This window comes from Leptodactylus fuscus, chromosome 1 (genome assembly GCF_031893055.1).
Source record: "Leptodactylus fuscus isolate aLepFus1 chromosome 1, aLepFus1.hap2, whole genome shotgun sequence".
Classification (NCBI taxonomy): Eukaryota; Metazoa; Chordata; class Amphibia; order Anura; family Leptodactylidae; genus Leptodactylus; species Leptodactylus fuscus.
In genome coordinates this window covers 314,459,339-314,485,865 of record NC_134265.1, presented here as the reverse complement: position 1 = coordinate 314,485,865, position 26,527 = coordinate 314,459,339, and the positions used below count along the sequence as shown (strand labels likewise).

General features: G+C 47.7%; 37 non-coding genes across 37 annotated transcripts; all 37 read left to right on the top strand.

Annotated features, from left to right (window-relative positions):
• The first annotated feature begins 87 nt into the window (after positions 1-87).
• Positions 88-160, top strand: TRNAV-AAC (transfer RNA valine (anticodon AAC)). Its single transcript has one exon. It is a non-coding gene; the product is annotated as a tRNA-Val (tRNA).
• A 309-nt stretch (positions 161-469) lies between these two features.
• Positions 470-542, top strand: TRNAV-UAC (transfer RNA valine (anticodon UAC)). The gene has a single exon. It is a non-coding gene; the product is annotated as a tRNA-Val (tRNA).
• Positions 543-1,036: 494 nt separating this feature from the next.
• On the top strand, positions 1,037-1,109 carry TRNAV-UAC (transfer RNA valine (anticodon UAC)). The gene has a single exon. It is a non-coding gene; the product is annotated as a tRNA-Val (tRNA).
• A 310-nt stretch (positions 1,110-1,419) lies between these two features.
• Positions 1,420-1,492, top strand: TRNAV-CAC (transfer RNA valine (anticodon CAC)). Its single transcript has one exon. It is a non-coding gene; the product is annotated as a tRNA-Val (tRNA).
• Positions 1,493-1,986: 494 nt separating this feature from the next.
• TRNAV-CAC (transfer RNA valine (anticodon CAC)) lies at positions 1,987-2,059 on the top strand. The gene has a single exon. It is a non-coding gene; the product is annotated as a tRNA-Val (tRNA).
• A 296-nt stretch (positions 2,060-2,355) lies between these two features.
• On the top strand, positions 2,356-2,428 carry TRNAV-AAC (transfer RNA valine (anticodon AAC)). The gene has a single exon. It is a non-coding gene; the product is annotated as a tRNA-Val (tRNA).
• A 309-nt stretch (positions 2,429-2,737) lies between these two features.
• On the top strand, positions 2,738-2,810 carry TRNAV-UAC (transfer RNA valine (anticodon UAC)). Its single transcript has one exon. It is a non-coding gene; the product is annotated as a tRNA-Val (tRNA).
• Positions 2,811-2,923: 113 nt separating this feature from the next.
• TRNAV-AAC (transfer RNA valine (anticodon AAC)) lies at positions 2,924-2,996 on the top strand. The gene has a single exon. It is a non-coding gene; the product is annotated as a tRNA-Val (tRNA).
• Positions 2,997-3,305: 309 nt separating this feature from the next.
• Positions 3,306-3,378, top strand: TRNAV-UAC (transfer RNA valine (anticodon UAC)). The gene has a single exon. It is a non-coding gene; the product is annotated as a tRNA-Val (tRNA).
• Positions 3,379-4,057: 679 nt separating this feature from the next.
• On the top strand, positions 4,058-4,130 carry TRNAV-UAC (transfer RNA valine (anticodon UAC)). The gene has a single exon. It is a non-coding gene; the product is annotated as a tRNA-Val (tRNA).
• A 310-nt stretch (positions 4,131-4,440) lies between these two features.
• On the top strand, positions 4,441-4,513 carry TRNAV-CAC (transfer RNA valine (anticodon CAC)). Its single transcript has one exon. It is a non-coding gene; the product is annotated as a tRNA-Val (tRNA).
• Positions 4,514-4,624: 111 nt separating this feature from the next.
• TRNAV-UAC (transfer RNA valine (anticodon UAC)) lies at positions 4,625-4,697 on the top strand. The gene has a single exon. It is a non-coding gene; the product is annotated as a tRNA-Val (tRNA).
• Positions 4,698-4,809: 112 nt separating this feature from the next.
• On the top strand, positions 4,810-4,882 carry TRNAV-CAC (transfer RNA valine (anticodon CAC)). Its single transcript has one exon. It is a non-coding gene; the product is annotated as a tRNA-Val (tRNA).
• A 125-nt stretch (positions 4,883-5,007) lies between these two features.
• Positions 5,008-5,080, top strand: TRNAV-UAC (transfer RNA valine (anticodon UAC)). Its single transcript has one exon. It is a non-coding gene; the product is annotated as a tRNA-Val (tRNA).
• A 112-nt stretch (positions 5,081-5,192) lies between these two features.
• TRNAV-AAC (transfer RNA valine (anticodon AAC)) lies at positions 5,193-5,265 on the top strand. Its single transcript has one exon. It is a non-coding gene; the product is annotated as a tRNA-Val (tRNA).
• Positions 5,266-5,390: 125 nt separating this feature from the next.
• Positions 5,391-5,463, top strand: TRNAV-CAC (transfer RNA valine (anticodon CAC)). The gene has a single exon. It is a non-coding gene; the product is annotated as a tRNA-Val (tRNA).
• A 111-nt stretch (positions 5,464-5,574) lies between these two features.
• On the top strand, positions 5,575-5,647 carry TRNAV-UAC (transfer RNA valine (anticodon UAC)). The gene has a single exon. It is a non-coding gene; the product is annotated as a tRNA-Val (tRNA).
• A 111-nt stretch (positions 5,648-5,758) lies between these two features.
• TRNAV-UAC (transfer RNA valine (anticodon UAC)) lies at positions 5,759-5,831 on the top strand. The gene has a single exon. It is a non-coding gene; the product is annotated as a tRNA-Val (tRNA).
• A 494-nt stretch (positions 5,832-6,325) lies between these two features.
• TRNAV-UAC (transfer RNA valine (anticodon UAC)) lies at positions 6,326-6,398 on the top strand. The gene has a single exon. It is a non-coding gene; the product is annotated as a tRNA-Val (tRNA).
• Positions 6,399-6,510: 112 nt separating this feature from the next.
• TRNAV-UAC (transfer RNA valine (anticodon UAC)) lies at positions 6,511-6,583 on the top strand. The gene has a single exon. It is a non-coding gene; the product is annotated as a tRNA-Val (tRNA).
• A 112-nt stretch (positions 6,584-6,695) lies between these two features.
• TRNAV-AAC (transfer RNA valine (anticodon AAC)) lies at positions 6,696-6,768 on the top strand. The gene has a single exon. It is a non-coding gene; the product is annotated as a tRNA-Val (tRNA).
• Positions 6,769-6,894: 126 nt separating this feature from the next.
• TRNAV-CAC (transfer RNA valine (anticodon CAC)) lies at positions 6,895-6,967 on the top strand. Its single transcript has one exon. It is a non-coding gene; the product is annotated as a tRNA-Val (tRNA).
• Positions 6,968-7,263: 296 nt separating this feature from the next.
• On the top strand, positions 7,264-7,336 carry TRNAL-UAA (transfer RNA leucine (anticodon UAA)). Its single transcript has one exon. It is a non-coding gene; the product is annotated as a tRNA-Leu (tRNA).
• Positions 7,337-7,647: 311 nt separating this feature from the next.
• On the top strand, positions 7,648-7,720 carry TRNAV-CAC (transfer RNA valine (anticodon CAC)). The gene has a single exon. It is a non-coding gene; the product is annotated as a tRNA-Val (tRNA).
• A 111-nt stretch (positions 7,721-7,831) lies between these two features.
• TRNAV-UAC (transfer RNA valine (anticodon UAC)) lies at positions 7,832-7,904 on the top strand. Its single transcript has one exon. It is a non-coding gene; the product is annotated as a tRNA-Val (tRNA).
• Positions 7,905-8,016: 112 nt separating this feature from the next.
• On the top strand, positions 8,017-8,089 carry TRNAV-AAC (transfer RNA valine (anticodon AAC)). The gene has a single exon. It is a non-coding gene; the product is annotated as a tRNA-Val (tRNA).
• A 309-nt stretch (positions 8,090-8,398) lies between these two features.
• On the top strand, positions 8,399-8,471 carry TRNAV-UAC (transfer RNA valine (anticodon UAC)). Its single transcript has one exon. It is a non-coding gene; the product is annotated as a tRNA-Val (tRNA).
• A 310-nt stretch (positions 8,472-8,781) lies between these two features.
• Positions 8,782-8,854, top strand: TRNAV-CAC (transfer RNA valine (anticodon CAC)). Its single transcript has one exon. It is a non-coding gene; the product is annotated as a tRNA-Val (tRNA).
• Positions 8,855-8,979: 125 nt separating this feature from the next.
• Positions 8,980-9,052, top strand: TRNAV-CAC (transfer RNA valine (anticodon CAC)). The gene has a single exon. It is a non-coding gene; the product is annotated as a tRNA-Val (tRNA).
• Positions 9,053-9,348: 296 nt separating this feature from the next.
• Positions 9,349-9,421, top strand: TRNAV-AAC (transfer RNA valine (anticodon AAC)). Its single transcript has one exon. It is a non-coding gene; the product is annotated as a tRNA-Val (tRNA).
• A 692-nt stretch (positions 9,422-10,113) lies between these two features.
• TRNAV-CAC (transfer RNA valine (anticodon CAC)) lies at positions 10,114-10,186 on the top strand. Its single transcript has one exon. It is a non-coding gene; the product is annotated as a tRNA-Val (tRNA).
• Positions 10,187-10,297: 111 nt separating this feature from the next.
• On the top strand, positions 10,298-10,370 carry TRNAV-UAC (transfer RNA valine (anticodon UAC)). Its single transcript has one exon. It is a non-coding gene; the product is annotated as a tRNA-Val (tRNA).
• A 111-nt stretch (positions 10,371-10,481) lies between these two features.
• Positions 10,482-10,554, top strand: TRNAV-UAC (transfer RNA valine (anticodon UAC)). The gene has a single exon. It is a non-coding gene; the product is annotated as a tRNA-Val (tRNA).
• Positions 10,555-10,666: 112 nt separating this feature from the next.
• Positions 10,667-10,739, top strand: TRNAI-AAU (transfer RNA isoleucine (anticodon AAU)). The gene has a single exon. It is a non-coding gene; the product is annotated as a tRNA-Ile (tRNA).
• Positions 10,740-11,048: 309 nt separating this feature from the next.
• Positions 11,049-11,121, top strand: TRNAV-UAC (transfer RNA valine (anticodon UAC)). Its single transcript has one exon. It is a non-coding gene; the product is annotated as a tRNA-Val (tRNA).
• Positions 11,122-11,234: 113 nt separating this feature from the next.
• On the top strand, positions 11,235-11,307 carry TRNAV-AAC (transfer RNA valine (anticodon AAC)). The gene has a single exon. It is a non-coding gene; the product is annotated as a tRNA-Val (tRNA).
• A 309-nt stretch (positions 11,308-11,616) lies between these two features.
• On the top strand, positions 11,617-11,689 carry TRNAV-UAC (transfer RNA valine (anticodon UAC)). Its single transcript has one exon. It is a non-coding gene; the product is annotated as a tRNA-Val (tRNA).
• The last annotated feature ends 14,838 nt before the right edge of the window (positions 11,690-26,527 follow it).

The following is a 26,527-nucleotide window of genomic DNA, read 5'->3' as shown; positions in this document are numbered from 1 at the left end:
ATCGGGCCATACGTGCTCTTCAGACTCTTGTGCTAGACCCCAGTCCTTTCGCTTGCTTGCAAAAGCAGCAGTGTGTATCTCGTGCCAGTTTCTGTAGTGTAGTGGTTATCACGTTCGCCTAACACGCGAAAGGTCCCCGGTTCGAAACCGGGCAGAAACATGTACTTGCGGTTTCTTTTCTTGAAATCGGTCCATACCCGGTCTTCAGACCCTGCTGGCAGACCACAGTCTTTTCTTCAAGTCCTTTCGCTTGCTTGCAAAAGCAGTAGTGTGCATCTCGTGCCAGTCTCTGTATTGTAGTGGTTATCACGTTCGCCTCACACGCGAAAGGTCCCCGGTTCGAAACCGGGCAGAAACAAAGCATTGCAGCTTTTGTTTCTGAAATCGGCCATACGTGCTCTTCAAATCATCGTTCTAGACCCCAGTCCTTTCACTTGCTTGCAAAAGCAGTAGTGTGCATGTCGTGCCAGTTTCTGTAGTGTAGTGGTTATCACGTTCGCCTTACACGCGAAAGGTCCCTGGTTCGAAACCGGGCAGAAGCAAAGCGTTGCAGCTTTTTTTTCGGAAATCGGGCCATACGTGCTCTTCAGACTCTTGTGCTAGACCCCAGTCCTTTCGCTTGCTTGCAAAAGCAGCAGTGTGTATCTCGTGCCAGTTTCTGTAGTGTAGTGGTTATCACGTTCGCCTAACACGCGAAAGGTCCCCGGTTCGAAACCGAGCAGAAACATGTACTTGCGGTTTCTTTTCTTGAAATCGGTCCATACCCGGTCTTCAGACCCTGCTTGCAGACAACAGTCTTTTCTTCAAGTCCTTTCGCTTGCTTGCAAAAGCAGTAGTGTGCATCTCGTGCCGGTTTCTGTAGTGTAGTGGTTATCAAGTTCGCCTCACACGCGAAAGGTCCCCGGTTCGAAACCGGGCAGAAACAAAGCATTGCAGCTTTTGTTTCTGAAATCGGCCATACGTGCTCTTCAAATCATCGTTCTAGACCCCAGTCCTTTCACTTGCTTGCAAGAGCAGTAGTGTACATGTCGTGCCAGTTTCTGTAGTGTAGTGGTTATCACGTTCGCCTTACACGCGAAAGGTCCCTGGTTCGAAACCGGGCAGAAGCAAAACGTAGCAGCTTTTTTTTCGGAAATCGGGCCATACGTGCTCTTCAGACTCGTGTGCTAGACCCCAGTCCTTTCGCTTGCTTGCAAAAGCAGCAGTGTGTATCTCGTGCCAGTTTCTGTAGTTTAGTGGTTATCACGTTCGCCTAACACGCGGAAGGTCCCCGGTTCGAAACCGGGCAGAAACATGTACTTGTGGTTTCTTTTCTTGAAATCGGTCCATACCCGGTCTTCACACCCTGCTGGCAGACCACAGTCTTTTCGTCAAGTCCTTTCGCTTGCTTGCAAAAGCAGTAGTGTTCATCTCGTGTCAGTTTCTGTAGTGTAGTGGTTATCACGTTCGCCTCACACGCGAAAAGTCCCCGGTTCGAAACCGGGCAGAAACAAAGCATTGCAGCTTTTGTTTCTGAAATCGGCCATACATGCTCTTCAAATCATCGTTCTAGACCCCAGTCCTTTCACTTGCTTGCAAAAGCAGTAGTGTGCATGTCGTGCAAGTTTCTGTAGTGTAGTGGTTATCACGTTTGCCATACACGCGAAAGGTCCCTGGTTCGAAACCGGGCAGAAGCAAAGCGTAGCAGCTTTTTTTTCGGAAATCGGGCCATACGTGCTCTTCAGACTCTTGTGCTAGACCCCAGTCCTTTCGCTTGCTTGCAAAAGCAGCAGTGTGTATCTCGTGCCAGTTTCTGTAGTTTAGTGGTTATCACGTTCGCCTAACACGCGGAAGGTCCCCGGTTCGAAACCGGGCAGAAACATGTACTTGCGGTTTCTTTTCTTGAAATCGGTCCATACCCGGTCTTCAGACCCAGCTGGCAGACCACAGTCTTTTCTTCAAGTCCTTTCGCTTGCTTGCAAAAGCAGTAGTGTGCATTTCGTGCCAGTTTCTGTAGTGTAGTGGTTATCACGTTCGCCTCACACGCGAAAGGTCCCCGGTTCGAAACCGGACAGAAACAAAGCATTGCAGCTTTTGTTTCTGAAATCGGCCATACGTGCTCTTCAAATCATCGTTCTAGACCTCAGTCCTTTCACTTGCTTGCAAAAGCAGTAGTGTGCATGTCGTGCCAGTTTCTGTAGTGTAGTGGTTATCACGTTCGCCTTACATGCGAAAGTTCTCTGGTTCGAAACCGGGTAGAAGCAAAGCGTAGCAGTTTTGTTTTCGGAAATCGGGCCATACGTGCTCTTCAGACTCTTGTGCTAGACCCCAGTCCTTTCGCTTGCTTGCAAAAGCAGCAGTGTGTATCTAGTGCCAGTTTCTGTAGTGTAGTGGTTATCACGTTCGCCTAACACGCGAAAGGTCCCCGGTTCGAAACCGGGCAGAAACATGTACTTGCGGTTTCTTTTCTTGAAATTGGTCCATACCCGGTCTTCAGACCCTGCTGGCAGACCACAATCTTTTCTTCAATTCCTTTCGCTTGCTTGCAAAAGCAGTAGTGTTCATCTCGTGTCAGTTTCTGTAGTGTAGTGGTTATCACGTTCGCCTCACACGCGAAAATTCCCCGGTTCGAAACCGGGCAGAAACAAAGCATTGCAGCTTTTGTTTCTGAAATCGGCCATACGTGCTCTTCAAATCATCGTTCTAGACCCCAGTCCTTTCACTTGCTTGCAAAAGCAGTAGTGTGCATGTCGTGCCAGTTTCTGTAGTGTAGTGGTTATCACGTTCGCCTTACACGCGAAAGGTCCCTGGTTCGAAACCGGGCAGAAGCAAAGCGTAGCAGCTTTTTTTTTCGGAAATCGGGCCATACGTGCTCTTCAGACTCTTGTGCTAGACCCCAGTCCTTTCGCTTGCTTGCAAAAGCAGCAGTGTGTATCTAGTGCCAGTTTCTGTAGTGTAGTGGTTATCACGTTCGCCTAACACGCGAAAGGTCCCCGGTTCGAAACCGGGCAGAAACATGTACTTGCGGTTTCTTTTATTGAAATTGGTCCATACCCGGTCTTCAGACCCTGCTGGCAGACCACAGTCTTTTCTTCAAGTCCTTTCGCTTGCTTGCAAAAGCAGTAGTGTGCATCTCGTGCCGGTTTCTGTAGTGTAGTGGTTATCACGTTTGCCTCACACGCGAAAAGTCCCCTGTTCGAAACCGGGCAGAAACAAAGCATTGCAGCTTTTGTTTCTGAAATCGGCCATACGTGCTCTTCAAATCATCGTTCGAGACCCCAGTCCTTTCCCTTGCTTGCAAAAGCAGTAGTGTGCATGTCGTGCCAGTTTCTGTAGTGTAGTGGTTATCACGTTCGCCTTACACGCGAAAGGTCCCTGGTTCGAAACCGGGCAGAAGCAAAGCGTAGCAGCTTTTTTTTCGGAAATCGGGCCATACGTGCTCTTCAGATTCTTGTGCTAGACCCCAGTCCTTTCGCTTGCTTGCAAAAGCAGCAGTGTGCATCTCGTGCCAGTTTCTGTAGTGTAGTGGTTATCACGTTCGCCTAACACGCGAAAGGTCCCCTGTTCGAAACCAGGCAGAAACATGTACTCGCGGTTTCTTTTCTTGAAATTGGTCCATACCCGGTCTTCAGACCCTGCTGGCAGACCACAGTCTTTTCTTCAAGTCCTTTCGCTTGGTTGCAAAAGCAGTAGTGTGCATCTCGTGCCGGTTTCTGTAGTGTAGTGGTTATCACGTTCGCCTCACACGCGAAAAGTCCCCTGTTCGAAACCGGGCAGAAACAAAGCATTGCAGCTTTTGTTTCTGAAATCGGCCATACGTGCTCTTCAAATCATCGTTCTAGACCCCAGTCCTTTCACTTGCTTGCAAAAGCAGTAGTGTGCATGTCGTGCCAGTTTCTTTAGTGTAGTGTTTATCACGGTCGCCTTACACGCGAAAGGTCCCTGGTTCGAAAGCGGGCAGAAGCAAAGCGTAGCAGATTTTTTTCCGGAAATCGGGCCATACGTGCTCTACAGACTTTTGTTCTAGACCCCAGTCCTTTCGCTTGCTTGCAAAAGCAGCAGTGTGTATCTCGTGCCAGTTTCTGTAGTGTAGTGGTTATCACGTTCGCCTTACACGCGAAAGGTCCCTGGTTCGAAACCGGGCAGAAGCAAAGCGTAGCAGCTTTTGTTTCGGAAATCGGGCCATACGTGCTCTTCAGACTCTTGTGCTAGACTCCAGTCCTTTCGCTTGCTTGCAAAAGCAGCAGTGTGTTTCTTGTGCTAGTTTCTGTAGTGTAGTGGTTATCACGTTCGCCTAACACGCGAAAGGTCCCCGGTTCGAAACCGAGCAGAAACATGTACTTGCGGTTTCTTTTCTTGAAATCGGTCCATACCCGGTCTTCAGACCCTGTTGGCAGACCACAGTCTTTTCTTCAAGTCCTTTCGCTTGCTTGCAAAAGCAGTAGTGTTCATCTCGCGCCAGTTCCTGTAGTGTAGTGGTTATCACGTTCGCCTCACACGCGAAAGGTCCCCGGTTCGAAACCGGGCAGAAACAAAGCATTGCAGCTTTTGTTTCTGAAATCGGCCATACGTGCTCTTCAAATCATCGTTCTAGACCCCAGTCCTTTCACTTGCTTGCAAAAGCAGTAGTGTGCATGTCGTGCCAGTTTCTGTAGTGTAGTGGTTATCACGTTCGCCTTACACGCGAAAGGTTCCTGGTTCGAAACCGGGCAGAAGCAAAGCGTAGCAGCTTTTTTTTCGGAAATCGGGCCATACGTGCTCTTCAGACTCTTGTGCTAGACCCCAGTCCTTTCGCTTGCTTGCAAAAGCAGTAGTGTGCATCTCGTGCCAGTTTCTGTAGTGTAGTGGTTATCACGTTCGCCTCACACGCGAAAGGTCCCCGGTTCGAAACCGGGCAGAAACATGTACTTGCGGTTTCTTTTCTTGAAATTGGTCCATACCCGGTCTTCAGTCCCTGCTGGCAGACCACAGTCTTTTCTTCAAGTCCTTTCGCTTGCTTGCAAAAGCAGTAGTGTGCATCTCGTGCCAGTTTCTGTAGTGTAGTGGTTATCACGTTCGCCTTACACGCGAAAGGTCCCTGGTTCGAAACCGGGCAGAAGCAAAGCGTAGCAGTTTTTTTTTCGGAAATCGGGCCATACATGCTCTTCAGACTCTTGTGCTAGACCCCAGTCCTTTCGCTTGCTTGCAAAAGCAGCAGTGTGTATCTCGTGCCAGTTTCTGTAGTGTAGTGGTTATCACGTTCGCCTAACACGTGAAAGGTCCCCGGTTCGAAACCGGGCAGAAACATGTACTTGCAGTTTCTTTTCTTGAAATCGGTCCATACCCGGTCTTCAGACCCTGCTGGCAGACCACAGTCTTTTCTTCAAGTCCTTTCGCTTGCTTGCAAAAGCAGTAGTGTGCATCTCGTGCCAGTTTCTGTAGTGTAGTGGTTATCATGTTCGCCTCACACGCGAAAGGTCCCCGGTTCGAAACCGGGCAGAAACAAAGCATTGCAGCTTTTGTTTCTGAAATCGGCCATACGTGCTCTTCAAATCATCGTTCTAGACCCCAGTCCTTTCACTTGCTTGCAAAAGCAGCAGTGTGTATCTCGTGCCAGTTTCTGTAGTGTAGTGGTTATCACGTTCGCCTTACACGCGAAAGGTCCCTGGTTCGAAACCGGGCAGAAGCAAAGCGTAGCAGTTTTTTTTCGGAAATCGGACCATACGTGCTCTTCAGACTTTTGTGCTAAACCCCAGTCCTTTCGCTTGCTTGCAAAAGCAGCAGTGTGTATCTCGTGCCAGTTTCTGTAGTGTAGTGGTTATCACGTTCGCCTTACACGCGAAAGGTCCCTGGTTCGAAACCGGGCAGAAGCAAAGCGTAGCAGCTTTTGTTTCGGAAATCGGGCCATACGTGCTCTTCAGACTCTTGTGCTAGACTCCAGTCCTTTCGCTTGCTTGCAAAAGCAGCAGTGTGTTTCTTGTGCTAGTTTCTGTAGTGTAGTGGTTATCACGTTCGCCTAACACGCGAAAGGTCCCCGGTTCGAAACCGAGCAGAAACATGTACTTGCGGTTTCTTTTCTTGATATCGGTCCATACCCGGTCTTCAGATCCTGTTGGCAGACCACAGTCTTTTCTTCAAGTCCTTTCGCTTGCTTGCAAAAGCAGTAGTGTTCATCTCGTGCCAGTTCCTGTAGTGTAGTGGTTATCACGTTCGCCTCACACGCGAAAGGTCCCCGGTTCGAAACAGGGCAGAAACAAAGCATTGCAGCTTTTGTTTCTGAAATCGGCCATACGTGCTCTTCAAATCATTGTTCTAGACCCCAGTCCTTTCACTTGCTTGCAAAAGCAGTAGTGTGCATGTCGTGCCAGTTTCTGTAGTGTAGTGGTTATCACGTTCGCCTTACACGCGAAAGGTTCCTGGTTCGAAACCGGGCAGAAGCAAAGCGTAGCAGCTTTTTTTTCGGAAATCGGGCCATACGTGCTCTTCAGACTCGTGTGCTAGACCCCAGTCCTTTCGCTTGCTTGCAAAAGCAGCAGTGTGTATCTCGTGCCAGTTTCTGTAGTGTAGTTGTTATCACGTTCGCCTTACACGCGAAAGGTCCCTGGTTCGAAACCGGGCAGAAGCAAAGCGTAGCAGCTTTTGTTTCGGAAATCGGGCCATACGTGCTCTTCAGACTCTTGTGCTAGACTCCAGTCCTTTCGCTTGCTTGCAAAAGCAGCAGTGTGTTTCTTGTGCTAGTTTCTGTAGTGTAGTGGTTATCACGTTCGCCTAACACGCGAAAGGTCCCCGGTTCGAAACCGGGCAGAAACATGTACTTGCGGTTTCTTTTTTTTGAAATCGGTCCATACCCGGTCTTCAGACCCTGCTGGCAGACCACAGTCTTTTCTTCAAGTCCTTTCGCTTGCTTGCAAAAGCAGTAGTGTGCATCTCGTGCCAGTTTCTGTAGTGTAGTGGTTATCACGTTCGCCTCACACGCGAAAGGTCCCCGGTTCGAAACCGGACAGAAACAAAGCATTGCAGCTTTTGTTTCTGAAATCGGCCATACGTGCTCTTCAAATCATCGTTCTAGACCCCAGTCCTTTCACTTGCTTGCAAAAGCAGTAGTGTGCATGTCGTGCCAGTTTCTGTAGTGTAGTGGTTATCACGGTCGCCTTACACGCGAAAGGTCCCTGGTTCGAAACCGGGCAGAAGCAAAGCGTTGCAGATTTTTTTTCGGAAATCGGGCCATACGTGCTCTTCAGACTTTTGTGCTAGACTCCAGTCCTTTCGCTTGCTTGCAAAAGCAGCAGTGTGTATCTCGTGCCAGTTTCTGTAGTGTAGTGGTTATCACGTTCGCCTTAAACGCGAAAGGTTCCTGGTTCGAAACCGGGCAGAAGCAAAGCGTAGCAGCTTTTTTTTCTTGAAATCGGGCCATACGTGCTCTTCAGACTCTTGTGCTAGACCCCAGTCCTTTCGCTTGCTTGCAAAAGCAGTAGTGTGTTTCTTGTGCTAGTTTCTGTAGTGTAGTGGTTATCACGTTCGCCTAACACGCGAAAGGTCCCTGGTTCGAAACCGAGCAGAAACATGTACTTGCAGTTTCTTTTCTTGAAATTGGTCCATACTCGGTCTTCAGACCCTGCTGGCAGACCACAGTCTTTTCTTCAAGTCCTTTCGCTTGCTTGCAAAAGCAGTAGTGTGCATCTCGTGCCAGTTTCTGTAGTGTAGTGGTTATCACGTTCGCCTCACGCGCGAAAGGTCCCCGGTTCGAAACCGGGCAGAAACAAAGCATTGCAGCTTTTGTTTCTGAAATCGGCCATACGTGCTCTTCAAATCATCGTTCTAGACCCCAGTCCTTTCACTTGCTTGCAAAAGCAGTAGTGTGCATGTCGTGCCAGTTTCTGTAGTGTAGTGGTTATCACGTTCGCCTTACATGCGAAAGGTCCCTGGTTCGAAACCGGGCAGAAGCAAAGCGTAGCAGCTTTTTTTTCGGAAATCGGGCCATACGTGCTCTTCAGATTCTTGTGCTAGACCCCAGTCCTTTCGCTTGCTTACAAAAGCAGCAGTGTGTATCTCGTGCCAGTTTCTGTAGTGTAGTGGTTATCACGTTCGCCTAACACGCGAAAGGTCCCCGGTTTGAAACCGGGCAGAAACATGTACTTGCGGTTTCTTTTCTTGAAATCGGTCCATACCCGGTCTTCAGACCCTGCTGGCAGACCACAGTCTTTTCTTCAAGTTCTTTCGCTTGCTTGCAAAAGCAGTAGTGTTCATCTCGTGCCAGTTTCTGTAGTGTAGTGGTTATCACGTTCGCCTCACACGCGAAAGGTCCCCGATTCGAAACCGGGCAGAAACAAAGCATTGCAGCTTTTGATTCTGAAATCGGCCATACGTGCTCTTTAAATCATCGTTCTAGACCCCAGTCCTTTCACTTGCTTGCAAAAGCAGTAGTGTGCATGTCGTGCCAGTTTCTGTAGTGTAGTGGTTATCACGTTTGCCTTACACGCGAAAGGTCCCTGGTTCGAAACCGGGCAGAAGCAAAGCGTAGCAGCTTTTTTTTCGGAAATCGGGCCATACGTGCTCTTCAGATTCTTGTGCTAGACCCCAGTCCTTTCGCTTGCTTGCAAAAGCAGCAGTGTGTTTCTCGTGCCAGTTTCTGTAGTGTAGTGGTTATCACGGTCGCCTAACACGCGAAAGGTCCCCGGTTCGAAACCGGGCAGAAACATGTACTTGCAGTTTCTTTTCTTGAAATCGGTCCATACCCGGTCTTCAGACCCTGCTGGCAGACCACAGTCTTTTCTTCAAGTCCTTTCGCTTGCTTGCAAAAGCAGTAGTGTGCATCTCGTGCCAGTTTCTGTAGTGTAGTGGTTATCACGTTCGCCTCACACGCGAAAGGTCCCCGGTTTGAAACCGGGCAGAAACATGTACTTGCGGTTTCTTTTCTTGAAATCGGTCCATACCCGGTCTTCAGACCCTGCTGGCAGACCACAGTCTTTTCTTCAAGTCCTTTCGCTTGCTTGCAAAAGTAGTAGTGTGCACTTCGTGCCAGTTTCTGTAGTGTAGTGGTTATCACGTTTGCCTCACACGCGAAAGGTCCCCGGTTCGAAACCGGGCAGAAACAAAGCATTGCAGCTTTTGTTTCTGAAATCGGCCATACGTGCTCTTCAAATCATCGTTCTAGACCCCAGTCCTTTCACTTGCTTGCAAAAGCAGTAGTGTGCATGTCGTGCCAGTTTCTGTAGTGTAGTGGTTATCTCGTTCGCCTTACATGCGAAAGTTCCCTGGTTCGAAACCGGGTAGAAGCAAAGCGTAGCAGTTTTGTTTTCGGAAATCGGGCCATACGTGCTCTTCAGATTCTTGTGCTAGACCCCAGTCCTTTCGCTTGCTTGCAAAAGCAGCAGTGTGTATCTAGTGCCAGTTTCTGTAGTGTAGTGGTTATCACGTTCGCCTAACACGCGAAAGGTCCCCGGTTCGAAACCGGGCAGAAACATGTACTTGCGGTTTCTTTTCTTGAAATTGGTCCATACCCGGTCTTCAGACCCTGCTGGCAGGCCACAGTCTTTTCTTCAAGTCCTTTCACTTGCTTGCAAAAGCAGTAGTGTGCATTTCGTGCCAGTTTCTATAGTGTAGTGGTTATCACGTTCGCCTCACACGCCAAAGGTCCCCGGTTCGAAACCGGACAGAAACAAAGCATTGCAGCTTTTGTTTCTGAAATCGGCCATACGTGCTCTTCAAATCATCGTTCTAGACCCCAGTCCTTTCACTTGCTTGCAAAAGCAGTAGTGTGCATGTCGTGCCAGTTTCTGTAGTGTAGTGGTTATCACATTCGCCTTACACGCGAAAGGTCCCTGGTTCGAAATCGGGCAGAAGCAAAGCGTAGCAGCTTTTTTTCGGAAATCGGGCCATACGTGCTCTTCAGACTCTTGTGCTAGACCCCAGTCCTTTCGCTTGCTTGCAAAAGCAGCAGTGTGTGTCTCGTGCCAGTTTCTGTAGTGTAGTGGTTATCACGTTCGCCTAACACGCGAAAGGTCCCCGGTTCGTAAACCGGGCAGAAATATGTACTTGCGGTTTCTTTTCTTGAAATCGGTCCATACCCGGTCTTCAGACCCTGCTTGCAGACCACAGTCTTTTCTTCAAGTCCTTTCGCTTGCTTGCAAAAGCAGTAGTGTGCATCTCGTGCCGGTTTCTGTAGTGTAGTGGTTATCACGTTCGCCTCACACGCGAAAGGTCCCCGGTTCGAAACCGGGCAGAAACAAAGCATTGCAGCTTTTGTTTCTGAAATCGGCCATACGTGCTCTTCAAATCATCGTTCTAGACCCCAGTCCTTTCACTTGCTTGCAAAAGCAGTAGTGTACATGTCGTGCCAGTTTCTGTAGTGTAGTGGTTATCACGTTCGCCTTACACGCGAAAGGTTCCTGGTTCGAAACCGGGCAGAAGCAAGGCGTAGCAGCTTTTTTTCGGAAATCGGGCCATACGTGCTCTTCAAATCATCGTTCTAGACCCTAGTCCTTTCACTTGCTTGCAAAAGCAGTATTGTGCATGTCGTGCCAGTTTCTGTAGTGTAGTGGTTATCACGTTCGCCTTACACGCGAAAGGTCCCTGGTTCGAAACCGGGCAGAAGCAAAGCGTAGCAGCTTTTTTTTCGGAAATCGGGCCATACGTGCTCTTCAGACTCGTGTGCTAGACCCCAGTCCTTTCGCTTGCTTGCAAAAGCAGCAGTGTGTATCTCGTGCCAGTTTCTGTAGTGTAGTGGTTATCACGTTCGCCTAATACGCGAAAGGTCCCCGGTTCGAAACCGGGCAGAAACATGTACTTGCGGTTTCTTTTCTTGAAATCGGTCCATACCCGGTCTTCAGACCCTGCTGGCAGACCACAGTCTTTTCTTCAAGTCCTTTCGCTTGCTTGCAAAAGCAGTAGTGTGCATCTCGTGCCAGTTTCTGTAGTGTAGTGGTTATCACGTTCGCCTCACACGAGAAAGGTCCCCGGTTCGAAACCGGGCAGAAACAAAGCATTGCAGCTTTTGTTTCTGAAATCGGCCATACGTGCTCTTCAAATCATCGTTCTAGACCCCAGTCCTTTCACTTGCTTGCAAAAGCAGTAGTGTGCATGTCGTGCCAGTTTCTGTAGTGTAGTGGTTATCACGTTCGCCTTACACGCGAAAGGTCCCTGGTTAGAAACCGGGCAGAAGCAAAGCGTAGCAGCTTTTTTTTTCGGAAATCGGGCCATACGTGCTCTTCAGACTCTTGTGCTAGACCCCAGTCCTTTCGCTTGCTTGCAAAAGCAGCAGTGTGTATCTAGTGCCAGTTTCTGTAGTGTAGTGGTTATCACGTTCGCCTAACACGCGAAAGGTCCCCGGTTCGAAACCGGGCAGAAACATGTACTTGCGGTTTCTTTTCTTGAAATTGGTCCATACCCGGTCTTCAGACCCTGCTGGCAGACCACAGTCTTTTCTTCAAGTCCTTTCGCTTGCTTGCAAAAGCAGTAGTGTGCATCTCGTGCCGGTTTCTGTAGTGTAGTGGTTATCACATTCGCCTCACACGCGAAAAGTCCCCTGTTCGAAACCGGGCAGAAACAAAGCATTGCAGCTTTTGTTTCTGAAATCGGCCATACGTGCTCTTCAAATCATCGTCCGAGACCCCAGTCCTTTCCCTTGCTTGCAAAAGCAGTAGTGTGCATGTCGTGCCAGTTTCTGTAGTGTAGTGGTTATCACGTTCGCCTTACACGCGAAAGGTCCCTGGTTCGAAACCGGGCAGAAGCAAAGCGTAGCAGCTTTTTTTTCGGAGTAATGAAAATACAGAAAACTCTTTGAATGAGAAGGTGTGTCCAAACTTTTGGTCTGTACTGTATATATCTTTATAGAGATTATATAGAGAGAGATTGTAAGTTTTGCTAATAATAAGTACTTCCATATACTATATGGGTACGGTGGTTGTATTACTGTATATATATGTAGAGAATCCCAGTAATACGTACTATATATGTAATGGTGTATATCCTATTAATATTATAAATGTGAAAGTTTGTGAGTTTGTGGGTTTGTGTGTTTGGATGTTTGCATGTTCGGATGTTTGTTCCTCAATCACGGAAAAACTGCTCCACCGATTTGGCTGAAATTTTCCATAAACATAGCTAATACACCCGATTAAACAATAGGCTACTTTTCGTCACAATAGCGCACATACGTTTGTGCCAGGACCCCCACAAAACCCAAACTCACACCACCATCTCTGCAATCTCACACACTTTGGACCATAGCAAGCCCCAAAATTCCTATTGCCCTCTGCAGCCTCGCCCCTAACCCCACACAATCTCATATACATATACTTTACCACTTTGCCCCTCACCTTAACGATACTCCAGGAGGCTCTCTTTAACGCTCCAGAGCAGCCATGTTTGCCGACCCCCACCGCTCTGACAAACCGTGACACTGCCCACCCATGTCAATACCCCTAGGCAGTCTAATAAATGCAAAAAAAAAAGTTTAAAAAAAGTAAAAAAAAAAAAATATAAAAAATATAAAGTATTAAAAATTCAAATCACCCCCCCTTCCCTAGAACACATATAAAAGTAGTTATATACAGTGTAACACATACATGTTAGATATCCCCACGTCCGAAATCGCCCGCTCTACAAAGCTACACAAATATTTTTCCTGTTCAGTAAACGCCGTAGCAGGAAAAATGGTCAAAAGTGCCAAACCGCCATTTTTTCAATGTTTTGGTTCTGATAAAAATTTGAATAAATAGTGATCAAAGCAATAACATTTCCCGAAAATGGTAGAATTACAAAGTACACCTGGTCCCGCAAAAAAAGACGCCCTATACATCCCCGTACACGCACGTATAAAAAAGTTACGGCTGTCGGAATATGACGACTTTTCAAAAAAATAATTTAACACAGTTTTGGATTTTTTTTAAGGGGTCAAAATGTAAATAAAACCATATAAATTTGGTATCCCCGGAATCGTAACGAAACACAGAATACAGGGGACATGTCATTTTGGTTGCATAGTGAACGCCGTAAAACCAAAGCCCGTAAGAAAGTCGCAGAAATGCATTTTTTGTTCAAATCCACCCCATTCTGAATTTTTCCCTGCTTCCCAGTACATTATATAGAATAAATAATGGTGGCATCATAAAGAAAAATTTGTCCCAGGAAAAATTAAGACCTCATATGGCTCTGGGAGAGGAGAAATAAAAAAGTTATGGGGTTTAGAAGGAGGGGAGTCAAAAACGAAAATCAAAAAATGCCATCGGCGGGAAAGGGTTAACTTCAAATACTTCTGTCCCAAAGTCACTATGTAAAGTTTCTCAGAACACCGTATAGCAGCTCAAATACAAATTAACTTCAACACAAAAGTCTCACGTATTCTCTGAATTACAGCAAAAACAAGATACAAAGTTACATTTCATATCCCATACCTTATACACAGTACGAAAAACCTTACCCATGCCTGTCTATACCCACTTCTACAATCACCGCAGACGAAGTCGCGGGTACCAGCTAGTATCTATATAAATGTATATTTATAGATTGTAAATAGTGTTAATATTATTTGTACTACAAAGTACTTGTGTATACTGTATGTCTCAGGTATGTCCCAGATGTCAGGTGCCATCCCTGCTCGCTCCCACAGACACAGACACTCCACTACAGCATCTTCCCCTTAGTGTAAAGAAGATCATAAAGGCGAGGAGATAGAGAGGGCACTGCTTCACAAAGTGTTTAGAGAGAGAATGTGCCAGGAAGGTTTTTTTTTTACACCCACTAACACATTCACAATTAATGGTACAGTAAGATAGGGTTAGGATAACCATAATCATTCTACAAGATTCATCCAGAGCAAATCAGGAAAGATTCTGATTCACTCCGTTGCCTGAAAAATAAGACCTAACCTAAAAATAAGCCCTAGTCCTTTTTTAAGAGAAAAAAATACTATAAGACTCTGTCTTCGGAGAAACAAGGTACGTGCATACAGAAAGAATGTAAATATTGTCAGTACTAAGTATATCTATATACATGAGGCCCTACACAGATCCTGTATATATTATAGGCCCCAGTGATGTCCTATCCATAATCCTACTAATATTATAAATGTGAAAGTATGTGTGTTTGCATGTTTAGATGTTTGGATGTTTGTTCCTCAATCACACAAAAACCGCTCAACCGATTTGGCTCAAATTTCCAACAAACACAGTTCCTAGGTAGGATTGAACGATAGGCTACTTTTCGTCACAATCGCAGACATACATTTTTTCCAGGACCCCCACAAAACCACAACTTATACCACCAGCTCTGCAATCCCACACACTTTTTAGCATAGCAAGCCACAAGCTCCCTATTGCCCTCTCGGGCCTAGCTCCTAACCCCAGGCAGGGGAGGAGGCCAAGGCTGGGGTTGCGGGGGTGAGAGCAAAGGGGTCGGGGAGGGGGGTTGGAATGGGGACGCAATGACACCTAGACGGGCGAATGGATTTGGCTGAAATTGCGCACATACATACCTTGGGTCCCGGATTGAATGATAGGCTACATGGAATTCCCGTACACCACTGCAATTCACTCCCGTGACCGATGCTTTTCACTTTTGAATTCGCTGAAGGACCTGGGACGCTGTAGGACCTGGGATTAAATCATCCCAGCCCCATCAGCAGCTCACCTGGATGGGTGCCGCTTCTCTATGTGGGCGGAGCTATCGGCTGGCCGGCGTCCACAAGAACATGGCGGCTCTCAGAGGTCCAGAGCGTCCTGAACCAGTGCCCCACCTGTGTGGGCTTACCACAGGACTGCAGTGCTCTGTCGCGGCCGGTCAGGGGGTCGCCTGCGCCACGGTCTGGAACGCCGGTTCAGCCTGCTGTCCTGTGGCAGCTGCGGCCTCTGGATTCTACATGTTCGTCAGGGATTTCACTGATGTCTGCTCAGGGCTATCTACAGTGTCATTCGGCCGCGGGAGAAGGGTTGTGACGACAGGCGAGTTATGGGACTTTGAGAAGGGAGAGGGATGGGGTGTTGGGAGTGAGGAAGTTACCGGTCCAATGGGGGATGCGGGAATGGGGGGGGGGGCTGGGCAGATAAACCCAGGGGCCCCTTGAAGGGGGACGGGGACAGGGCCGCCACAGTGCCCACAGATGGAATGGGGGCACATGGCTTTCCGCGGGAGGGGGGCCCTCATAGCCACCTCTGTAACATCGGTGCACGGGGAGCTCGGGGTTTGGTGAAGCCGTGGGCACAGGTTAGTGGGGGGAAAGGTGACACAGGGTCTGGGGGGGAAAGGGGTCACTTGGTAGGTAAGACAGGGAAGGTGGCATGGGGTGGTGGGAAAATGGGGGCACGGGGTAGGTAACACGGGGGCATGGGGTTGGGGGGGAAGGGGACACAGGGCTAGGGGGGAAAAGGGGCACGGGTAGTAGAAAGAAGCAAGCACATGAGGGAGTGGGTAGGAAAAAAGGGGTTTGGCGGGCGCCAGGGGGGAGATGAGGAAAAGGGAGCCGCTGTGGACACAAGGCAAAGGAAGAAGCCTGCACGGCACTACAGGTGGGTCGTGCAGGGGGTCAGGGTTCCGCGGACAAAGTCGCGGGTACTGCTAGTGATGTTATATACACACACTGTACATGATATTTTTGATCCCATCAACCACTTAGTGTCCTTATTACGATGGGTCCTTACACTAACACTTTATATATAGAACAGGAGATAACCTTCTTATGTAGTCACTGTTACAGCGCAGTCTATAAGAACTTGCTCTCTGAGGTCTTGTCTATAGGGGCAATACAGCATTTATTATAGAAGAAAAGTCTTAGTGTAGCGACCCATCTGAATGAGATCGCCATGATGGGGCAGATGGGCTTGCACAATTCATAGAACTGTGCGCTAAGAACCTCACATCTATAACTGAAGTTAGTTTGGAAAGTGATGAATCATTATATTCATCTCCCAGAGTATAGTCAGAGGAGTCTCAGGGGGATTGTGGGTAAAATAACAACCACTAATATTCATCTATCCTTACCACATTTTCTATGGCAAGCGCATTCTGTTCTTCTTTCATTCCTTTGAAGATTGGGAGGTATAATACTGGATTCAACAACCTATCCCAATAAAAGGGAGAACATCTTCAGAACGTACCTGGTGATTGGCCTATAGAGAGATGAGTATATAGAAAAAGTAAGGTGGAGACAACCTTTGTAAGACTTTGAGATCTTGGATTGGAAAGTCTAGTTTGAATGTCCCCTGGACAATCCCTGTAAGGATGGTTGGTGTTTGATCAATTTTTTTTTTTTGTGCAATGTCTTGAAAAGACAATAACGAAATCTGAAATTAAAAAAAAGCTAAAAATAGAGAAACAAGAAGACAAGCAAGTGTATGCCTCATCATGAATTAGGCCCTTCCTACCAGCCTCAATAGCTATGTAAAGAAACTCCCATAAATTGCAATACACCTCTATTGCAGTCTATGGGATTTTTAATCAAATGATGGCAAGTACAACAAAAATTTTTAAAAACCCCCCAAAAAGCTAAAAGTTCTAATCACCTCCCACTTTCACTAGAATACATATACAAGTGAAATATTACTGTGAAACACATACACATTAAGTATCCTTGTGTCCAAAAATGCCTAATCTGCAAATTTATAAAAGTATTTTTCCATAAGGTAAAGGGCGCAGCTGCAAAAACATCAAAAGTGCCAAACCGCCATTTTTTTCACCGTTTATCCATTTTGCCTCTAATAAAAATCGTAATAAAAAGTGATCATAACAATAGAAGTTCCCCAAAATGGTATGACTAAAAAGTGACCCTGCAAAAAAAGACACCCATTGCATCCATGTAAATGGAAATATAAAAGTTATGTGCCGCAACTTTTCAATTATTTTCTGCAAAGTTTTAGATTTTTGTTAAGGGATTAAAATGTAAATAAAACCATATAAATTTGGTACCGCTGGAATCTTATCGAAACATAGAATAAAGGTGACATGTCATTTTGGCTGCAGAGTGAAGCGGAAGCTCGTAATAAAAGTTACACAAATACAATTTTTCTTCAAATCCACCAAATTCTGAATTTTTCTAGCTTCCCAGTCCATAGTACAGAACAATAAGTGGTAGCAACATGAAGAACAATTTGTCCTGCAAACATTAAGCCCTCATATGGCTCTGAGAGCAGAAAAATAAAAAAGGTATGGGGTTTGGAAGGTCAAAAACGAAAATCAAAAAATGTCATCGCCAGGAAGGGGTTATCTTAGTTAGTTAGAGTCAAATACGCTGAGGAGACTACTTTTACTCAGATGATATCAGATTTTAATAGAGATGTTATAGCGACCTAATAAACATTATATTTTATATGTATTAAGTGTTACCGTAGATGGAAAAGAGGGCTCAATTTTGCCTTAGGTAAGTGTTATATAAGTAAAGATTAAGAAATCATGGTTGATAGTCAGTGGCGTAACTAGGAATAACAGCAGGAGCAGAGAGGAGGATCCGCGCTCAGAGGTCATGCAAAAAAGGTCGGAGAGCGATCGTGTAGAGAAGAAAAACTTTATTGTAGTGAACACAGTACAGCACAACGCTTTTCGGGTTAAAAGGAACCCTTTTTCAAGTGCAAAATCACAAATACACGATCTCTCTCCGACCTTTTTTGCACGACCTCTGAGCACGGATCCTCCTCTCTATTCCTGCTGTTATGTCTACTTCCCGGTTCTCCGGTGTCTGCTGAAGGAGCCGCTGCCACTCTCGCCTGTACCACCTATTTTACAACCCAGACCTGACCCATCCTGACAGTGTAATAACACATTTAGTGCGCTCGGTGTCTCTCTGTTTCTCTTTTGCATAACTGGGCCCCGTGGCGAACTTTTGACATGCCCCCCCCCCTTCTGACCGACACCAAAGACCTTGACCGACCAAACCCCACCCCCCGCCGCATTCCTGCTCGCTCTATTATACCCCATAGTGGCCCCTGCACACAGTATTATGCCCCATAATGATCACCCATGAACAATTATTATACTCTGGGGTCTTTTCAGACCCCGGAATATAATAATTGGAGACCCTGAAGGTAACCACTTTTTAATGCATATAGGTTTCCGTTTGAGGCGTTCCCAAACAGATTCCGTGAACGGAAACCTGAGCACAGATGTGAGCCAGGCCTAAGCATCACATTATAAAATACAATTCTAGTATGTATAATGGTAGACATGTATAGAAGCAAATACAGACAGATAGACAGACAGACATTGATATGCTGTATATACTTACTCATATACACCTCTATTCACACACATACAATCATATACTACATACCCCTGCTACCTCTTGTGTCACCCCCTCTACCTCATAGATTGTAAGCTCTTTTGAGCAGGGCCCTCAGTCCTATTGTGTGAAATGACGTTCTTTGTTATGTATGTCCGTCTGTATCTGAACCCTATAAATTGTACAGTGCTGCGGAATATGTTGGCGCTATATAAATAAAATGTATTATTATTATTATTATTACACACCTATCTACACACATACAGGACTCACACAGTATATAAGACACATAATCGTAACACACATACGCATCTATACATATTTTACCCAAAAATATACTTACATTTTGCTGAATGGCTGGGTGCCCAGGATATGGAAGAAACTTCTGTGCAGCTCTACCTGGCAGTGAAGAGAGCAGCTACATCAACTTCTCCTTTCACACTGCGATGCTGAGGAGGGGGAGGGGCGGCACAGGGAGCTGCTGTGTGCAGGAAACTTTACAAGAAGCAATCGGCAGCCCCTGCATCTGAAGATGATTTCTCTGCTGTCGATCTTCTCCTTATGTTAGGCAAAGTATGGGGCCCCTGAGGTGTGTGGGGAGAGGGTGTGGGGACCCTGGGAAACAGGGGTAGTGACTGTCGCCAGGCCCCTAATGGCCCTGTGGCAGCTGCTACCACTGCTACCACGGTAGTTACGCCCAGGGCCGCCGATAGGCCAGTACTACTGGTACTGGTGTCAGGGGCCCGGCCAAATTTAAAAATGGGGGGGGCCCGGTTTTGGCCCGCCACCGTGTGCCGGCCCCCTGGCGCCCGCAGCAGTCATTGTATGTCTGCTGGTTCAACTCAGATCTGCGTCCAGAGGACGCAGATCTGAGTTGCAGACATACGCGGCTGAAGCAAGGAGCTGACCTGTGTCAGCTCCTCTCTTCGCTGCTGCCGCCGGTCTCGCTGACACATATGCGGCTGAAGCGAGGAGCTGACACAGGCGGCAGCAGCGAAGCGAGGAGCTGACACAGGTCAGCTCCTCGCTTCAGCCGCATATGTGTCAGCGAGACCGGTGGCAGCAGCGAAGAGAGGAGCTGACACAGGTCAGCTCCTCGCTTCAGCCACATATGTGTCAGCGAGACCGGCGGCAGCAGCGAAGAGAGGAGCTGACCTGTGTCAGCTCCTCGCTTCAGCGCTGCCGCCGGCTACCCGGCAGTGTAGACGCGATGTGATGACGTCACATCGCGTCTACAACTGTGCGCCAGTAAGAGGCGCCGAGAGAGCAGCGGGGGAACGAAGGAGAAGGTAAGTGTAATGTGGAAAGTGAAACTGGGGGCAGATGAAGGAGAGGACGGCATGACACTGGGGGCAGAGATGGAGGGACATGACTCTGGGGACAGAGATGGGGGGACATGAATCTGGGGGCAGAGATGGAGAGGACGGCATGACACTGGGGGCAGAGATGGGGGACATGAATCTGGGGCAGAGCTGTGGAGACATGAATCTGGGGGCAGAGATGGAGAGGACGGCATGACACTGGGGGCAGAGATGGGGGGACATGAATCTGGGGGCAGAGATGGAGAGGACATGAATCTGGGGGAAGAGATGGGGGACATGAATCTGGGGGCAGAGCTGTGGAGACATGAATCTGGGGGCAGAGATGGAGAGGACGGCATGACACTGGGGGCAGAGATGGGGGGACATGAATCTGGGGGCAGAGATGGAGAGGACATGAATCTGGGGGCAGAGATGGGGGACATGAATCTGGGGGCAGAGCTGTGGAGACATGAATCTGGGGGCAGAGATGGAGAGGACGGCATGACACTGGGGGCAGAGATGGAGGGACATGAATCTGGGGACAGAGATGGGGGGCATGAATCTGGGGGCAGAGATGGAGGGGACATTAATCTGGGGGCAGATATGGGGGGGACATGAATCTGGGGGCAGAGATGGGGGGACATGAATCTGGGGGCAGAGATGGGGGACATGAATCTGGGGGCAGAGATGGGGGACATGAATCTGGGGGCAGAGATGGGGGGACATGAATCTGGGGGCAGAGCTGGGGGGACATGAATCTGGGGGAAGAGATGGGGGGACATGAATCTGGGGGCAGAGATGTGAGGACATGAATCTGGGGGCAGAGATGAAGGGACATGAATCTGGGGGCAGATGAAGGGTGTATATGAAGCTGGGGGAGAGACGGAGGGTGACATATAATTTAGGGGTGACTGTAGGAGGATTATACTGTGTGCGGGCACATGAAAAATTAATGAGTTGTCGGAGTCAACATAACAGTGGGTGGGGCTAAATTTCCCGCGGCGCGCAAAGGGCGCCGCACATTTTGTCCCTCTTTTGGTTCTTCAAAAGTTGGGAGATATGGGTACTGGGGGCAATGGAAAGATGTTAGAGGGTGGATGGACGGGGGGGGATTGTTGGGATATCGGGTGTGCGGCACTGCGGAGAGGGAACTGGGGCAATAATATATAATATATAAGTTTTTAGCTGGAGAATAGTAATGATGTAGGCCGCTATGTTACTAGCATAGCAGCCTGTTTGGGGGTGGGACTTTCACTTTAAAGGAGTGTTCACATTGTGTTTTTTGCCTCCCTTGCCGGGATACGTTGGTAACCAGTCACAATCAGCTCCCCACTTATCCCTGCACAGAGAACTGCAGGCCTCCCCCTTTTTTTAATGGCCAGTTCTTCGTGCAGGGATAAGTTGACAGCTGATTCTGACTGGTTACCAACGTATCCCGGCAAGGGAGGCCAAAAACGCAATGTGAATAAGCCCTGAGGATTTATTAGGAGGGCTCTTATAGATGGTGTTGGCTCTCTATACGTAGCAGATTTTACCTGCAAATAGAATCTGATTAAGCCCTGTAATGCTGCTAAATAAAGGGAAATGTGATACAGAATTGGTATGATGCAAAATAAGGTAGTTTTAAAATGGCGGGGGGGGGGGGGGGCCCAGACACTTAGGCTGTATGGGGCCCCAAAATTCCTGATGGCGGCCCTGGTTACGCCACTGTTGATAGTTCTTAAAGATCCTGTGGAAAATTACGTTACCACATTTGAAGATGAGGATCAATGCACAGAAGCCTGACTTAGGATCACATCACCCTTGGATGCAATATCCTCCTGTAACTGAGATAAGCACTCTAAGTAATCAAAAACGACATCTTCATTCTCAGGAAGTACAAAAACCCTATGGTTACAAATAGCGGCACCAAAACCAGAAGTAGTGTTGTTGTTCTTATTATTAGTACTTGCAGTTGTGGATGGTGTGGCAATAACATGAGAGTTATCTCCTGCGATTTTTCTTTTTTTATTTTACTGCACTACTTATGTCATAGTGTTTGGCAATAATTCTGACAATGTATATTTCATATGTTTTTTTCGTTTTTACGAACCAATCTTTTTCAAGAAAATTTGCAAATATATTGGTTTTGGCTCTAACAGTCTGATTCAGCTTAGATTTGCACTTAAAGGGGCTCTATCATTGGAAAAAGTCATTTATAACTCATCACATCCTTGCACAGACTTTAGAAAGGTTATTCCACAAGAACCTTTAGTATGTAAATTGCCTCAGTAGATTTTGAATAAGTCTGTTTTTATTAATAATACTAATTAGCTTCTCTGTGCACCCTGGAAGTCTTTTCATGCACTGTCTTATGTATATACAGCACAAGGCTGCTGCTAACTCCTCCTCCCTGCTCTCACACACAGACACATAGCACACAGCATAGAGAGGAGAGCTTGCGGACAACTTCCTGTGCACACAGGGGCCACACGGTGGCTCAGTGGTTAGCACTGCAGCCTTGCAGGGCTGGTCCCTGGTGTTCAAATCCCACCAAGGGCAAAAAAAAAAAAAAAAAAAAAACATCTGCAAGGAGTTTGTATGTTCTCCCCGTGTTTGCATGGATTTCCATCCCATATTCCAAAAAAGACATAGTGATAGGGAAAAATGTACATTGTGAGCTCTATGTGGGGCTCACAATCTACATTTAAAAAAAACAAAAAACAAAACTTCCTGTGCACTGAGGAGCTAATTAGCATATGCATAAAAACAGACTTATTCAAAATCTACTGAGGCAATTTACATACAAAAGGAAGGTGTGAAATAGCCTTTTTAAAAGCTATGCAAGGATGTGATTAGTTAAAAATTAGAGATGAGCGAACAGCACGCTCACAGCACGATCCCATAGAAATGAATGGAAGCGGCCGGCACGCGGGGGGTTAAGCGGCTGGCTGCCGGCAAAGTCTGCGTGCAAGGTGCTTCCATTCATTTCTATGGGAGCGTGCTGTTTGGATCAGCTGATCCGAACAGTGTTCGCTCATCTCTATTAAAAATGTCTTTTGCCAATGATAGAGCCCCTTTAAAGGACAGATTTTATGAATAAGAACAATGTAAAACACTCTGTGGATAATCAGAGATCAGAGTGCAAAAAGGTATAATAATAGAAATTGCAAATCTGACACTATTGTAAAAAATAAATAGACTCTGCATACAGCAGAAATGTCAACTGGGAAAGTCTGTAGCAGGGCGAATAGCTAATCGTAGATCAAATCAAAAGTGTTGGGGTGGATTTTTCAAACATTGTAGCCTTTAAAAAATGTGTACAGCTGCATATATTCAGATCCCATACAATAATATTAGACCATAGATTGTTACTAGTGAAATAAAATAAGCATTTGCTCCATTTGTTCCATTTTTTGTCTATAAGTAATGTGTTGTGTGTTCAATCCCTGCCTCACCCTCAAACAGATGAACCAGAAGTCATAGAGAATTTAAAAGAGTCGCTAGACGACTAGGAGTCGAAGACTTGCACATCTATGAGTGTGGTGCATTGAATCCTGAAACCACACATAGTGAAACACAGCTAACACAGCATTCACACTAGCACTACTGTCTGCCCTTTGGGTTTCTGCTAAAATCCCCAGAAATACTGCTTAGGGGACGGCTTGCAGGTGGTCAGTTTAAAAACCAATTCATTTGAATGGGTTTTCAAAGCAAACTACCGGTGTGCGTATGCAGCCTCTCTGTGGTGAAACCTGTTTTTTCGCTCGGACATGCAGGAATTTGTGTTCATTCAAAAAAACTGGTTTCATGGCGGAAAGGCTGCATTTGGACTTTGAAACCGGGCAGAAACAAAGCGTCACAGCTTTTGTTTCTGAAATGGGGTCATACGTGCTCTTCAAACTATCGTGCTAGACCTCAGTCCTTTCGCTTGCTTGCAAAAACAGTAGTGTGCATCTCCCGCAAGTATCTGTAGTATAGTGGTTATCACATTTGCCTAACACGCGAAAAGTCTCCGTGCAGAAACATGTAGTCGTGTTTTTTTTCTTGAAATCGGTCCATACCCGGTCTTCAGACCCTGCTGGCAGACCACAGGCTTTTCTTAAAGTCCTTTCGCTCACTTTCAAAAGCAGTAGTACGCATCCACGTCCAGTTTCTGTATTGTAGTGGTTATCGCTATCACTTCACATGTGAGAGATCCCTGGTTCTAAACCGGGCAGAATCAAAGCGCTGCAGCTTTTGTTTCTGAAATCGGGCCGTACGTGCTCTTCAAACCATCATGCTAGACCCCAGTCCTTTTGCTTGCTTGCAAAAGCAGTAGTGTGCATCTCCAGCCAATTTTTGTAGTATAGTGGTTATCACTAGAGATGAGCGAACACCGTTTAATCGAATAGGTATTCGATCGAATATCAGGCAGTTCGAGATATTCGTTCCCAATCAAATACCACGCGGCATACGCAGTAAAAATTCGTATCCCCTCCCACCTTCCCTGGCATGTTTTTTACACCAATAACTGTGCAGGCTTCCGAAAACATGTGACCTCCCACTCAGGGTCGGACTGGCCCGCCGGAGCACCGGGGAATCCCCCGGTGGGCCCCCGAGCCTGACTATTAGTTTTAGATAAATACACTTGTCAGGGGCCCGATCGGGATCCTGACCATGCCAAAATGGGCCCCTGTAGCAATCAGTGCGAGTGTGCGTCTCTGCTCCCTGCACTGTACACAGCCGTCACTAGCAGGAGCTGTGCTGCCCCTCCCCCACACAGATCGGAGTGTGCAGGGGGACGTCTGCCGGCTGCTGTAAATGAAGAGCTTTCACCACAGCCAGACAGGACAGACAGGACACAGCCAAATGTAAGTAAATTTTTTGAGTAAAATATGTATATTTAATGTGTGTATACAGGGCCGGCGTCAGCGCACGGCATAGTCGGGCAAGTGCCGGGGCCCCCAGAGGCTCTGTGGGCCCCCCGGCACTTGCCTGTCACAATTTCAGCTCATCGGCGTCCGTCCGCCGATGAGCTGAAATACATACGCGATGCAGGAGCTGTGAGATCAGCTCCTGCTTTAAAGCTCCGGCCCCGGCTTGCGTGTGTAGGCGCGATGACGTCATCGCATCACGCCTACACACGCAAGCCTGATCTCACAGCTCCTGCATCGCGTATGTGATTGGAGGGAGAGAGAGAGGAGCGTCGGGGGAACGAGGGAAGGTAAGTGATGGAAGGTGAGTGTAAGTGTTTGTTTTGTATTACATATTAAGGTGAAACATAATGAAGGGGGCCCATGAAACTGGGGGGCAAATGAAGGGGAGGGGGGGAACGGCATGACACTGGAGAAGATGAATGGGGTGGGGAGAGAACGGCATGAAACTGGGGACAGAGATGGAGGGGGCCCAAAGAAACTGGGGGGCAAATGAAGGGGAGGGGGGAACAGCATGACACTGGGGAAGATGAAGGGGGGGAGACGGCATGACACTGGGGCAGATGGAGGGGGGAGAACAGCATGACACTGGGGCAGATGGAGGGGGGAGAACAGCATGACACTGGAGAAGATGAATGGGGTGGGGAGAGAACGGCATGAAACTGGGGACAGAGATGGAGGGGGCCCAAAGAAACTGGGGGGCAAATGAAGGGGAGGGGGGGAACAGCATGACACTGGGGCAGATGGAGGGGGGAGAACAGCATGACACTGGGGCAGATGGAGGAGGTGGGGAGAGAACGGCATGGAACTGGGGACAGAGATGGAGGGGGCCCAATGAAACTGAGGGGGCAAATGAAGGGGGGGGAACGGCATGACACTGGGGAAGGGGGTGGGGAGAGAACGGCATGAAACTGGGGACAGAGATGGAGGGGGCCCAATGAAACTGAAGGGGCAAATGATGGGGAAGGGGGGAACGGCATGACACTGGGGCAGAGACGGGGGACATTAAACTGTGGGCAGATGAAGGGGGAGAACGTGATGAAACTGGGGACAGAGATGGAGGGGGGACATGAAACTGGGGGCAGAGGAAGGGTGTATATGAAACTGGGGGAGAGATGGAGGGGGGCATATAATTTACGGGTGACTGTAGGAGGATTATACTGTGTGGGAGCACATAATAAATGAATGAGAATGGGTGGAATCAACATAAAAGTGGGTGGAACTAAATTGGGAGGTATGGCGTTGGTGACGCCACACTCCTGCATGACGTCACTCGCTTCATCTGCAACGCACAGTGTCTCGACTCCCCCACCTCCTTTACAAGGGGGCCCACTGAGGCTCTGTCGCCCAAGGGCCCATAAAAACCTGGAGCCGGCCCTGTGTGTATATTTGTGTAAAGTGCTGATATACTTTGTGAATCCTGTATATTTGTAGATAGGTGTGTGTGTGTGTGTGTGTGTGTGTGTGTGTGTGTGTGTGTGTGTGTGTGTGTGTAAATGTATGTTATATGTATTAGGCCTGGTTCACATCTTCCCTTTTCGGGAAGTCCACTGTGGGGAATAATACAGTGTGCAGGGGCCACTATGGGACATAATACTGTATGCAGGGGACACTAATGGAGATAATACTGTGTGCAGGGGCCACTATGGGGAATACTACTGTGTGCAGGGGCCACTGTGGGGGATAATACTGTGTGCAAGGGCCACTATGGGACATAATACTGTATGCAGGGGCCACTATGGGACATAATACTGTGTGCAGGGGCCACTGTGGGACATAATACTGTATGCAGGGGACACTAATGGAGATAATACTGTGTGCAGGGGCCACTATGGGACATAATACTGTGTGCAGGGGCCACTATGGGACATACTGTCTGCAGGGGCCACTATGGGACATAATACTGTGTGCAGGGGCCACTATGGGACATAATACTGTGTGCAGGGGCCACTATGGGACATAATACTGTATGCAGGGGCCACTATGGGGTATAATACTGTGTGCAGGGGCCACTTTGGGACATAATACTGTGTGCAGGGGCCACTGTGGGGTATAATACTGTGTGCAGGGGCCACTATGGGGCATAATACTGTGTGCAGGGGCCACTATGGGGGATAAGTACATTTTTGGGGTAAAATATGTATATTTAATGTGTGTATATTTGTGTA